Here is a 15,196-nt window from a genome sequence, read left to right as displayed (position 1 = left end):
TTTCTAACAAAGACAAATCATTATTTCTTCTAGATTTTCCAGAACAAAAATTTTAAAAGAAATTCAAACGACTTTGAAATAAGATTTAAATTTGATTCTACAGATTTTCTAGATTTGCCAGAATAATTTTTTGAATTTTAATCATAATAAGTTTGAAGAAATATTTCACAAATATTCTTCGTCGAAAAAACAGAAGCTAAAATGAAGAATTAAATTAAAATGTATTTATTATTCTTTACAATAAACAATTTTTTTTTACTTGAACATTGATTTAAATTGTCAGGAAAGAAGAGGAAGGAATTTAAAAGGTAAAAAGGTATATGTGTTTAAAAATCCTAAAATCATTTTTAAGGTTGTATTTTTTCTCTAAAATTGTCTTTCTGAAAGTTATAAGAAGCCAAGTAAAAAAATTAATGAAATTATTTAAACAAGTGAAGACCAAGCCTTTAAAATATTTTCTTGGATTTTCAAATTCTATTTGAGTTTTGTCTCTCTTAGAATTAAAATGTCAGGCAAAGCGAGACCAGCTTGCTAGTAAATAAATAAAATTTAAAAAATAGAGGCAGCTAACTGGTAAGTGCTGCTATTTGAGCTATTTTTAAAACAGGCCAGCGGGCGACTCATCTGGTCCTTACGGGCTACCTGGTGCCCGCGGGCACCACGTTGGTGACCCCTGATCTATGGTAAACGCGATTCTTTAGCCGTTTAAACATTCTGAAGCTAAAAGACACCATTTTGAGAGAGCCCGCTGGCGAGGCTGCCATAGCTGCAGATCCAGCGAAGAATGCAGATTGTTATGCTCAACTAGTAAATGCACTAGATCAGGGGTCGGCAACCCAAAATGTTGAAAGGGCCATATTGGACCAAAAATACAAAAAAAAATCTGTCTGGAGCCGCAAAAAATTAAAAGCCATATTACATGTGTCATGAGATATAAATTTAATTAAGAGGACTTAAAGGAAACTAAATGACCTCAAATATACCTACAAATGAGGCATAATGATGCAATATGTTCATATCGCTAGCCTAAATAGCATGTTAGCATCGATTAGCTTGCAGTCATGCAGTGACCAAATATGTCTGACTAGCACTCCACACAAGTCAATAACATCAACAGTGTGGTGGACAAAATGAGACAGAAAAAGTGGCATAAAACACGTCCTAGAAAGTCGGAGAAAGTTATACATGTAAACAAACTATACGGTGCGTTGAAGGACCGCCAAAATAAGTAGGACAAAACGGCGCTCGCCAAATACTCGAATCAGTGAAGCATGTTTAATATAAACAGTGTGATTTATAACAATTAGGGAGGTTTGTGTCATGTTTGTCCTCCTACAGAAACCATACTGAAACAAAAAAATTGATTTTTTTCCCCCCACATCTTTTTCCATTCTTCATACATTTTTGAAAAATCTCCAGAGAGCCACTAGGGCGGCGCTAAAGAGCCGCATGCGGCTCTAGAGCCGCGGGTTGCCGACCCCCGCACTAGATGATTGATTGATTGATTGATTGATTGATTGAGACTTTTATTAGTAGGTTGCACAGTGAAGTACATATTCCGTACAATTGACCACTAAATGGTAACACCCGAATAAGTTTTTCAACTTGTTTAAGTCGGGGTCTACTTAAACTGATTCATGATACAGATATATACTATCAGATATATACTATCATCATAATACAGTCATCACACAAGATAATCACATTGAATTATTTACATTATTTACAATCAGGGGTGTGGAGAGGGGGGGGTTGGATATGGACAGCAAGTAGTGGACATAGAGAGAGAGAGAGAGAGAGAGAGAGAGAGAGAGAGAGAGAGAGAGAGAGAGAGAGAGAGAGAGAGAGAGAGAGAGAGAGAGAGAGAGAGATCAGAAGGCATAAGAAAAAGTATCTGCATTTGATTGTTTACATTTGATTATTAGCAATCCGGGGAGGGTGTTAGTTTAGGGTTGTAGCTGCCTGGAGGTGAACTTTTATTGCGGTTTTGAAGGAGGATAGAGATGCCCTTTCTTTTATACCTGTTGGGAATGCATTCCACATTGATGTGGCATAGAAAGAGAATGAGTTAAGACCTTTGTTAGTTCGGAATCTGGGTTTAACGTGGTTAGTGGAGCTCCCCCTGGTGTTGTGGTTATGGCGGTCATTTACGTTAAGGAAGTAGTTTGACATGTACTTCGGTATCAGGGAGGTGTAGCGGATTTTATAGACTAGGCTCAGTGCAAGTTGTTTAACTCTGTCCTCCACCTTGAGCCAGCCCACTTTGGAGAAGTGGGTAGGAGTGAGGTGGGATCTGGGGTGGAGGTCTAGAAGTAACCTGACTAGCTTGTTCTGGGATGTTTGGAGTTTAGATTTGAGGATTTTGGAGGTGCTGGGGTACCAGGAGGTGCATGCGTAATAAGCGTGATAAGAGCCTATCCTTGATAAGACATGACGCCGCCGATGATGGAAGAAAAGCCGTGAAATTATTAAGAGAACATTATTCTGGAAAGAGCAAGCCCAGGATTCGAAACCTGTACACTTCATTGACCACCATAAAAATGGAAGGGAATGAGACTATGACTGATTATATGATAAGGGCTGAGAATATAATTACAGCTCTTCGTGATGCAGGAGAGAACATGAGTGACGGGCTGCTTGTGGCCACCATTTTGAATAGACTGCCAGACTCATTCAGACCACTGGCTGTCCACGTTACACAAAATGAGGACAACGTGACATTTAAGGACTTCAAGAGAAGACTGAGGGTTTATGAACAATCCGAGAAGATGAGGACAACCGGACCTGCAGACAGTGTGATGAAGCCTAGCACAAATCAAAGCAAACAAGGCACCAAGACACACTGGAAGGAAGGGGAAGCCACTCCGACATGTTACAAATGTGGAGAAAAAGGACATATCAGAACCAGGTGTACCAAGAAAGTGTGGTGCAGTCACTGCAAGAGTAACACACACGCAGAGTCTCTATGCAGGAAAAAGGGAAAAGAAGGAGCCAGAAAAGTTGCAGAAGAAGAGGAGGACATTGACGACGAGGATCAATGTTTCATGGCCAAGCATGCAACAGACGAGAGGACATCTGTCAACGTGAAGAAGAAAGGGATAATGATGGACGCCGGAGCGACATCTCATATTGTGAACGACATCGCCAAGTTCAAGAGCTTTCACAACACATTCCAACCCGACACCCATTCTATCGAGCTGGCGGATGGGACCGAGTACAGTGGGACGGCGCAACGCAGAGGGACGGCGCTGATCTATCTGCTAGACCAGTGTTTTTCAACCTTTTTTGAGCCAAGGCACACTTTTTGCGTTGAAAAAATGCGGAGGCACACCACCAGCAGAAATCATTAAAAAACGAAACTCAGTTGACAGTAAAAAGTCATTGTCGCAAGTGTTGGATATGAATTCAAACCATAACCAAGCATGCATCACTATAGCTCTTGTCTCAAAGTAGGTGTACTGTCACCACCTGTCACATCACACCCTGACTTATTTGGAGTTTATTGCGGTTTTCCTGTGTGTAGTGTTTTAGTTCTTGTCTTGCGCTCCTATTTTGGTGGCTTTTTCTCTTTTTTTGGTATTTTCCTGTAGCAGTTTCATGTCTTCCTTTGAGCGATATTTCCCGCATCTACTTTGTTTTAGCAGTCAAGAATATTTCAGTTGTTTTTATCCTTCTCTGTGGGGACATTGTTGATTGTCATGTCATGTTCGGATGTACTTTGTGGACGCCGTCTTTGCTCCACAGTAAGTCTTTGCTGTCGTCCAGCATTCTGTTTTTGTTTACTTTGTAGCCAGTTCAGTTTTAGTTTCGTTATGTACAGCCTTCCCTAAGCTTCAATGCCTTTTCTTAGGGGCACTCACCTTTTGTTTATTTTTGGTTTAAGCATTAGACACCTTTTTACCTGCACACTGCCTCCCGCTGTTTCCGACATCTACAAAGCAATTAGCTACCGGCTGCCACCTACTGATATGGAAGAGTATTACACGGTTACTCTGCCGAGCTCTAGACAGCACTGACACTCAACAACAACACATCACGGCGTGGCGAAGTTGAGAGAGTGGCCGTGCCAGCAATCTGAGGGTTACTGGTTCAATCCCCACCTTCTACCACCTTAGTCCGTTGTGTCCTTGAGCAAGACACTTCACCCTTGCTCATGATGGGTCTGGTTAGCGCCGTGCATGGCAGCTCCCGCCATCAGTGTGTGAATGTGTGAATGTGTGTGTGTGAATGGGTGAATGTGGAAAATAGTGTCAAAGCGCTTTGAGTTCCTTAAAAAGGTAGAAAAGCGCTATACAAGTACGACCCATTTACCATTTACCATTTGCAGATTATAATTACTGCTTTGCAAAAAATATTTTTAACCCAAATGGGTGAAATGAGATCATCTCCCACGGCACACCAGACTGTATCTCACGGCACACTAGTGTGCAGCGGCACAGTGGTTGAAAAACACTGTGCTAGACAACGAGGGACGACAACAAAGGGCGCAGCTACAGGAGGCGTTGTATATACCAACCTATCCACACCACATCTTCTCAGTGGCAAGATCAACAAACGGTGGAGCGACAGTGACATTCAAGCAGGGAGACAGCCACATGATCACCAAGAATGGGGACAGGTTTGACTTCCATGAGAGTGGTAATCTGTTTTACTTACCAACTGTTCAGAAAAATGTTGATAAATGCAATATGTGCCACGACATGCTAACCTGGCATGAAATATTGGGTCACTGCAATTATGAGGATGTACAACAATTAATGGGTGTGGTAAGAGGCAATGTTGTTTTTGACAACCATCTTACATTTAGTCTTAGTCTTAGTCTTTTGGACTAAAATGCTTATTAGTTTTAGTCACTTTTATATGTGATAGTTTTAGTCCAGTTTCAGTCGACGAAAACTCAAAAGGGTTTTAGTCGATGAAAAGTCGAAAAGGTTTTAGTCTAGTTTTAGTCCAAAAAAAAAGAATAAAAAGTATAATATAAGTATATCAGTATAGTCTTTTAACAAATTAATTTAGGTCAATAAGTATTGGAGATTGCTGTTGGGCAGTGTCACACATAAGTTGTGAAAATAGCAGCAGATTTATAAGTTCAACCCATTGTAAGCTTGCAGATCTGCTATTTTCACAAATAATAACAATAAAGGAATGGTTTTAGACATATAAGTTTTCCACCCAACAGCAAATTTCTGATCCAAGGTTTGTGTATTACACACAGATAAAGTGGTAACAGTGGAATCAAAGTTCATTACTCCAAAAAAGCCAAAAAACAAAAACATTCTACTTCAGCAATTGTGGCTTTATTTCTCAGAATTTGTTAAAGTACAACGAACATAAACATGGCCAAAATATGAGTGATGGATGAGGAACACACATGCTCAACTTGGCCCTGTCTGCCAGTGCAATTACAACAGATATCATACATCTCTTTCATTTGTGCAAACCATGTCATAAAATAATCAATTCATTCCTGATTCCTTAATGGGGCTGCACAACGTCACTTGTGGCTTTTAGGCTAAAGCTAGCAGACTCTACGTATAACAGTAACTCCACCTGTTTAACGTATCAAGTTACGTGCTGACAGAACGTACTCACAAAGAGATAACCACACCGTCACTGAATGTAAACATGGCTAAACATGCTGCTAAAGTAACACACACATCATGAATTGACGTTAGCGAAACAAAAGCTAACTTTAGCCTGACGTTTGCAGCCCATTTGCGCCAGGAGTATGTGGAAAACGTACTAATGTATTAGCTTACTATGACATTTATCGATTATGTTAACAGCATTTGTAACTTTCCTTCGAAAAAATATCCTTGTGGCGAGCCTTAAGGTGCCGCTTAAGGTTGGTCGTGTTTTTTCCGCATATTTTGTGGCCGCATTTGTCACCGTCTTCCTTCACAAAACACTCTGTTTTATTATCTGCTGGGTTATATTTAAAATACACCCATATGTCGTCTCTACGTTTGCGACCACCGAGCCCCTGTGTTGAAACTGCCGCCGCCATCACGGTCCATTGCCTGATGAGTAACAACAGTCTGACGTGTTGAGCACGTTGTGCGCTGCACGCCAGTTGGTGGGCGTGGTTTTAATTGACACACACAATAAACAGAAATGTTGTGCATTTTAAACGTCTGACAGATTACCCACTAACATTTTCGTCCGTTCTCGTCTCGTCAACGAAAACTCACACACGTCTCGTCATGTTTTCGTCATCAGAGAGACATGTTTATCTCGTCACCGTCTCGTTATCGTCATGAAAAAAAGTGGCTTCAACGAAATGATATCGTCATCGTCATCGTTGACGAAAACAACACTGGTAAGAGGTATGAAAATCAGAGGCAGTGCAGCCAGACCAGTGTGAAAATATGTGTAAAGGGTAAATTCACACAGACAAGAAATAGGGAGCCAGACAGAAAGGCTACAGAGCCCTTACAACTGGTGCATACAGATTTAGCCAGTCCTATGAGAACCCCAAGCTTAGAAGGTCAAAAATATGCACAGTCCTTTACGGACGACTATTCAGGTGCCATGACTGTATATTTTCTCAAATGCAAAAGTGATGCGGTACATGCCACAGAGGTTCTTAGCAGACTCCGCCCCTTTTGGGGAAGTTAAATGTCTACGCTCGGATAAGGGTACTGAATTGAGGAGCAAGGAATTCAAAGCACTGTTAATCAAAAATAAGATTAAGCACGAGACATCTGCACCCTATTCGCCTCACCAAAATGGCACGGCAGAGAGAAGTTGGAGAACCCTCTATGAGATGGGCAGGTGTATGCTTTTTGACAGTAAACTACCAGACAAAATGTGGAATTATGCTGTACAGACAGCTGCCTATGTGCGAAATAGATGTTACAGTAAACGCACAAGGAAAACACCTTATGAGATGCTCACAGGCAAGAAGCCAAACATGTCCAAACTTCAGAAATTTGGATCTGTGTGCTTTGCATACACACAAGAGAAAGGAAAGTTAGATCCTAGATGTGAACAGGGTTGTTTTATCGGGTACGACAAGAACAGCCCAGCTTATCTTGTATATTATCCAGACACAGAAACGGTCCAAAAACACAGGCTAGTGAAATTCACAAACAAGACAGTCAGCGAAAAAGAAAAACAAACACATGGACCACACACTCAGTATCAGGACAGAGTGGTACACCCCAGGGTCCTTGACAGTGAGGAAAATGATGGTGAAAAAATGGGAAATGCATCAAGTCAAAGTGTTAAAGATGATGTTTCTGTTTCAGAAATTGAAGGTGAACAGTGTAGCGCTGGGAGTCAGGGAAGAAAGAACCCACCTAGAGTTAGAAGAAGGCCCGTGCGCCTACAGGAATATCAATCAATGTTTAATCAATGTTTATTTATATAGCCCTAAATCACAAGTGTCTCAAAGGGCTGTACAAGCCACAACGACATCCTCGGTACAGAGCCCACATGCGGGCAAGGAAAAACTCACCCCAGTGGGACGTCGGTGAATGAATATGAGAAACCTTGGAGAGGACCGCATATGTGGGTAACCCCCCCCCCTCTAGGGGAGACCGAAAGCAATGGATGTCGAGTGGGTCTGACATAACATTGTGAAAGTCCAGTCCACAGTGGATCCAACACATCAGCGAGAGTCCAGTCCATAGTGGGGCCAGCAGGAAACCATCCCGAGCGGAGACGGGTCAGCAGCGCAGAGATGTCCCCAACCGATGCACAGGCTAGTGGTCCACCCGGGGTCCCGACTCTGGACAGCCAGCACTTCATCCATGGCCACCGGACCTATGCAACTCCCCCTCGCAAGGGACAGGGGAGAAGAGGAGAGAAGAAAAGAAACGGCAGATCAACTGGTCTAAAAAAGGGGGGTCTATTTAAAGGCTAGATTATACAAATGAGTTTTAAGATGGGACTTAAATGCTTCTACTGAGGTAGCATCTCTAACTGTTACCGGGAGGGCATTCCAGAGTACTGGAGCCCGAATAGAAAACGCTCTATAGCCCACAGACTTTTTTTTGGCTCTGGGAATCACTAATAAGCCGGAGTTCTTTGAACGCAGATTTCTTGTCGGGACATATGGTACAATACAATCGGCGAGATAGGCTGGAGCTAAACCGTGTAGTATTTTATACGTAAGTAGTAAAACCTTAAAGTCGCATCTTAAGTGCACAGGAAGCCAGTGCAGGTGAGCCAGTATAGGCGTAATATGATCAAACTTTCTTGTTTTTGTCAAAAGCCTTGCAGCTTATATAATATGACATGGAAGACACGGCAGACAGGCTGGTAACTTGTGTAGACTCATGTTATAGAGCAGTTTGCGACATACCACGAAATTACCAGGATGCCATACGATCAACCAGGTCACGGCAGTGGATAAGTGCAATGAATGACGAAATGCAGTCATTAAAAGAGAATGATACATTCAAAATCACCCAGTTACCACCAGGCAAAAAGGCAGTGGGGGTAGGTGGGTGTATACACTCAAGAGTAATACAGATGGGTCAGATAAGTGTAAAGCAAGATTTGTTGCAAAAGGTTATAGCCAAAAACAAGGCATCGATTATGAGGAAACATTCTCGCCTACTGCTGACATGACAACTGTCAGAGTAGTTATGCAAAAAGCAGTGCAGGAAGATCTAGTTTTACATCAAATGGATGTGAAAACCGCATACCTACACGCACCAATTGACTGTGAGATCCATCTCGAACAACCTGAAGGTTACGAGAAACAGTCTAAAACAGGAGAGAAGCTAGTATGCAAATTAGAGAAGTCCTTATATGGTCTCAAACAGTCAGGTCGAAACTGGAATTCTCTTTTGTATGTATATCTCACTGAAAACGGTTTTGATCAAAATCTTGCTGATAACTGCCAATACACAAGGGAAAAAGAAAATGAATAAGTGATGTTGATTGTGTGGGTTGATTGCTGCTAACAATGAGGAGGTTGTGAAACATGTCAAAGCTCAGCTCACTGAGAGATTTAAAATGAAAGACCTGGGGAAATTAAACAGTTTTCTAGGGATATATTTTAAACAGTCAGAGGACCAAGTCGCAATGTCACAACACAGGTACGTGAACAAAATCCTCTCCAGATTTGGGATGCAGGATTGTAAGGCCAGAGAGACTCCATGCGACTGAATACACAGAAAATGCTGTAAAAATGGAAGAACCAAGGATCTATCGAGAAGCAGTGGGAAGTTTAATCTATTTGGCTACTTGCACTAGACCAGATTTAAGTTATGTGGTCAGTAAACTTTCCCAGCATTTTGCTGAGCCAAGTGAGGAGCATTGGAACACTGTAAAGCACGTGTTCAGGTATCTTAAAGGCCTACTGAAATGATTTTTTTTTATTTAAACGGGGATAGCAGATCCATTCTATGTGTCATACTTGATCATTTCGCGATATTGCCATATTTTTGCTGAAAGGATTTAGTATAGAACAACGACGATAAAGATAGCAACTTTTGGTATCTGATAAAAAAAATGCTTGCCCCTACCGGAAGTAGCGTGACGTAGTCAATTGAACATATACGCAAAGTTCCCTATTGTTTACAATGATGGTCGCATGAAGTGAGAGAGATTCGGACCGAGAAAGCGACAATTTCCCCATTAATTTGAGCGAGGATGAAAGATTTGTGGATGAGGAAAGTGCGAGTGAAGGACTAGTGGGGAGTTGAAGCTATTCAGATAGGGAAGATGCTGTGAGAGCCGGGGGTGACCTGATATTCAGCTGGGAATGACTACAACAGTAAATAAACACAAGACATATATATACTCTATTAGCCACAACACAACCAGGCTTATATTTAATATGCCACAAATTAATCCTGCATAAAAACACCTACGTGTTTGTTATGCTAGCTCCTAGCTCCTCTGCTAGCTCCTAGCTCCATAGAACACGCCAATACAATTCAAACACCTGATCAACACACACAATCACTCAGCCCAAAAGACCGTTCACCTAACCCAAGGTTCATAAAGCTTATATATTTTAAAAAAAAGTTACGTACGTGACGCGCACGTACGGTCAAGCGATCAAATGTTTGGAAGCCAAAGCTGCATACTCACGGTAGCATGTCTGCGTCTTTGTCATCCAAATCAAAGTAATCCTGGTAAGAGTCTATGTTGTCCCAGTTCTCTACAGGCGTCTGTGTATCGAAGTCAAAAGTTCTCCTGGTTAGAGTCTCTGTTATCCGAGTTCTTCCATCTTGACTGCATCTTTCGGGAATGTAAACAAAGAAGCGCCGGCTGTGTACGTGTTGCTGCTGACTTCCCTCGCAAAATAGACGCTTCGCACCGACAACTTTCTTTTTTGCTTGCTCAGCTTCTTTGTCCATAATGCAATGAACATAATTGCAACAGATTCACCAACACAGATGTCCAGAATACACCCAGAATGAGATGAAAACAGCTATTTCGTATTGGCTTCAATGTGGAAGCCATACCCGTGTTCCCCGGGCTACGTCACGCGCATACGTCATCCTCAGAGGCGTTTCGTACCGGAAGTTTAGCAGCAAATTTAAAATTGCACTTTATAAATTAACCCGGCCGTATTGGCATGTGTTGCAATGTTAAGATTTCATCATTGATGTATAAACTATCAGACTGCGTGGTCGCTAGTAGTGGCTTTCAGTAGGCCTTTAAAGGTACAACCGACCGTGGGTTATGTTTTAAAAAGGATGACACAGGTGAACTTGGTCTAATAGTCCACAGTGATGCTGACTGGGCATCTGAGGTCACAGACAGACGTAGCACCACAGGGTACTGTGCCAATTTAAGTGAGAAAAGTGCACTCATTTCATGGAAGAGTCGAAAGCAACCGACAGTTGCACTGTCTACCTGCGAGGCAGAATACATGACCTTTTGCGTCAGCCATACAGGAGTGTATGTATTTGCAACAGTTACTCAAGAGTATTGATAAGTGTCAGTATGCACAAACCAAGGTTTACGATGACAACCAAGGAGCTATTGCACTAGCTAGAAATCCAGTAAACCGACAAAGGTGCCAACATATTGATATCAAATATCATTTCATACGTGAAACTGTGAATAGTGGGAGAATATGTTTGTATTATTGTCCTACTGACAACATGATTGCTGACCTGATGACAAAACCAGCCACTAAGCCAAAACTGAAGAAGTTTGCTCAGTATTTGTTTGGCACTTGGAGTGCAAGAAAAGCATATAGTGTGCCAAAATGTTTTTTTGTTGTTTTATTTTCTATGAAAAAGAATGTACCACAATAAGCAAAGAGCGAGTGAGGGTGTTAAAGGCCTACTGAAAAGATTTTTTTTTATTTAAACGGGAATAGCAGATCCATTCTATGTGTCATACTTGATCATTTCGCGATATTGCCATATTTTTGCTGAAAGGATTTAGTACAGAAAATCGACGATAAAGTTCGCAACTTTTGCTCGCTGATAAAAAAAGCCTTGCCTGTACCGGAAGTAGCGTGACGTCAGAGGAGCTAATATCCTCACAATTTTCCTTTGTTTACAATGGAGCGAGAGAGATTCGGACCGAGAAAGCGACGATTACCCCATTAATTTGAGCGAGGATGAAAGATTCGTAGATGAGGAACGTTACAGTGAAGGACTTGAGAGGCAGTGATGGACATATCTTTTTTCGCTCTGACCGTAACTTAGGTACAAGCTGGCTCATTGGATTCCACACTCTCTCCTTTTTCTATTGTGGATCACGGATTTGTATTTTAAACCACCTCGGATACTATATCCTCTTGAAAATGAGAGTCCAGCACGCGAAATGGACATTTAAAGTGACTTATATCTCCAAGACAATACATCGGTGACACACTTAGCTACTGAGCTAACGTGATAGCATCGTTCTCAAATGAAGATAGAAACAAAATAAATAAACCCCTGACTGGAAGGATAGACAGAAGATCAACAATACTATTAAACCATGTACATGTAACTACATGGTTAAAAATTCTCAGCCTGGTAAGGCTTAACTATGCTGTTGCTAACGACGCTAAGGCTAATTTAGCAACTTAGCAACCGGACCTCACAGAACTATGATAAAAACATTAGCGCTCCAGCTCCACCTACGCCAGCCAGTCCTCATCTTCCCATCAACAGCCGTGCTCACCTGCGTTCCAGCGATCGACGGCGCGACGAAGGACTTCATCCGTGGGTTTGGCGGCAAGCATCAGCTAGGCGTCTGCTAAGTAAGTAGTCCTTGTTGTGTTGCTGTAAGTATTGTACTTAGCCGCTAATACACCGATCGATCCCACCTACAACTTTCTTCTTTGCAGCCTCCATTGTTCATTAAACAAATTGCAAAAGATTCTCCAACACAGATGTCCAGAATACTGTGGAATGTTGTCGAAGAAAACAAGAGGTTTTTGTATCGGGTCCGATGGGGTCCAACCACTTCCGTGGATTTTGTGACGTCACGCGCATAAATCATATCCAAAGGAGTTTTTCAACCGGAAGTGTGCCGGGAATTTTAAAATGTCACTTTATAAGTTAACCCGGCCGTATTGGCATGTGTTGCAATGTTAAGATTTCATCATTGATATATAAACTATCAGACTGCGTGGTCGGTAGTAGTGGCTTTCAGTAGGCCTTTAAGTGTAATACTGTTGTACGCCCTTACCCATTGTGTCCACTAGAGAGCAGTGTTTACCTCTGTGTTGTATATGTCATGAGTCATTCTCTGTGTGTTGAGCGGCAACACGTTACGATGCTGCCGCTACAATAAATATTCCTACAAGGCTAAAGATAAAATGTGTCTGACGAGAGTTTGAATACATCTTCACCGCAACGCTAACGAAGCTCAACACCCACTTAAAGCAAAATTCACCAGCCGCCACTGACATATGATGCATTCTCATTTTAGGCAAAGTATAAGACAATGCTTTCTTAACAGTATAATTGTAACCAGGAATAAGTCTTCAAGTAACAATATTCAAATACTAACATTGTTGGGTAAAACATAATTTGGCTTTAATCTGAATCCAGTGAAACAGATTGGTGGTTTTAGCTAATATAAAGACTTTCAGGTGTTTATATATGTTTTTGTTGAAGTATTTGGCAGACGCTTTTATCCAAAGCAACATACATAAAAAATACATATGAAACAATCACTGTAAACATTATCATTTAACGGAAGAATGTAATACAAAATATCAATACAAAGTGTCAAGACAGAATAAACTCTGTCTCTGCTGCTGCAGCAACAGAGATACAGTCTATAAGAGGGGTGGGCAATTAATTTTTACCGGGGGCCGCATGAGCAACCCGAGCACTGCTGGAGGGCCACATCGACAATATTTCAATTAAATTTTGCTCAATATTATTTTTGATGTACACCGTAAGATAAATAATAATAATAATAATAATTAATAATAATAGTAATACTTCAACATAGTGTGTATAACAGCATTCCATGATTAATATAAATAAATTAACATTAATAATAAATGACAGTAAAATATGCACACGTATGACTGAGGAGTCATAGTGTAGCTTTGTGTGGTGTTTGAGTTGTCCGACTTTTTGTGTGGCAATAAACGCACCAGTGGTTTAGTGCTATGCGTGTTGGTGACAGATGACAAGTTGGTTTTGGCCTGGTTTGTACGGCAGAAAATGACTAGTTTTTCGAGATAGAAGTGTTTTACTCATGTTTTTCGTGTGGTTATGGCCGAATATAAACAGTTTTGCTCAATAAAGTGATCGATATAATTCCTGTCCTCGAAGCATCTCGATAGACGTTACAATAACTGAACGGTGTTCAATTGAACGGGGTTGACGAACACTGTTAGGGCCGCTTGTTGTCACTGTCACTCAGAGTTGCATTGCAAAATTACATAGAATAAATATGTTTATTTTGTTTAGAATTCAGATGGGATTTGATTTGGTGCGCGGCATATATTTGCTGTGCGCAGCGGACACTTGAGCAGTGCGCAATTGCGCAGGCACGCACCTTAGAGGGAACGTTGCTTGGCAGTCCATGTCTTGTTGAAAACACACCATTCCTCATCAACTTTTCTCTTTTTAGCGTCTCGGGTGTAAACCGTGCATCACTTGTCGCTGCATTTGCACCTTCACTCGCAGGTTACACACGGACACACGCCCATAAATAATACTTTTCAAAATAAAAGCAGCACAGTTGTATTGCGCGCACGACATAGATGTTTTTTCAACTTTATTTTGTAATTTGTGATTGCAGCTGTTCACATTCACTCACAATCACGCACACGCATACGTCCACACGGAAGTAATACAAATAACGATTTTCAAAACAAAAGCAGCACCGTTGTATTGCACACTCGACATAGATACTTTTTGAAATTTATTTTGTAATTTATAATTGGCCTCACGTGGGCCGGACAGGGACGCACAAAGGGCCGGATGCGGCCCGTGGGCCGCAGAATGCCCAGGTCTGGTCTATAAGATATCTAATGTATTCATACATTGTTTATGTAGGATATACGCATGTATATATAACCTAATCATATTGTTTCTTCAACGTAAAAATAGCTGACCGTTTTTTTCCCCCTTCTCTGGGATTATATTCCCAGTTTTGATCTTGGACGTCTGGTCACTTATAGCATATAAGAATATTCTATTAATGTTAAGCAAACTATGAATAATAAAACATGTGTCCTTTATCATAGCTACACGTATGACAAAAAAGCGCGTGACAATCAGTGGTATTCAGTGAGGTAAGATGAATTAAATGCGCTGACAGTTCATTGCTCCTGCCAAATGAATTGCACTGAGTGGAGCGGATCACCACTCCAAGATGGCGGCCCCGCGTCTCGTCAGCGCCAGCAGGCAGTAGCGCTCCATGCTGCGTACCCTTAGAAGATGTCTATGCCTGCGACATGTGATATTTGAATGTTTTATTAATGTTTTGTATAAAAAAATAGATTATCCAGGGATAAAAGTGAACAACAATAAAAACATGTGGAAGGGTAGATAAAAAAAAACAAATCAGGCAGTAATATCGCTACTATTTCTCCCACTTTCACTCTTGTCATTGCAATGAATGTCGCACGGGGGCGCCACTGAACCCCATCGTTAAAGGTTTGTTTGATATACTTTGAATTTATTTTTTTAGAAACAAGACACTTTTTTACATCACATTGTTATTCAAATAAATATTAGAGAAAAGAAAAGCATGGTAACAGCAGGCAGGCAATATCTTAAATAGAGATGCCTCTTCGTCCACTCGGCTGTGACGTCAT

This window comes from Entelurus aequoreus, linkage group LG14 (assembly GCF_033978785.1).
Source record: "Entelurus aequoreus isolate RoL-2023_Sb linkage group LG14, RoL_Eaeq_v1.1, whole genome shotgun sequence".
Lineage (NCBI taxonomy): Eukaryota > Metazoa > Chordata > Actinopteri > Syngnathiformes > Syngnathidae > Entelurus > Entelurus aequoreus.
Note: the sequence above shows the minus strand (reverse complement) of the source record.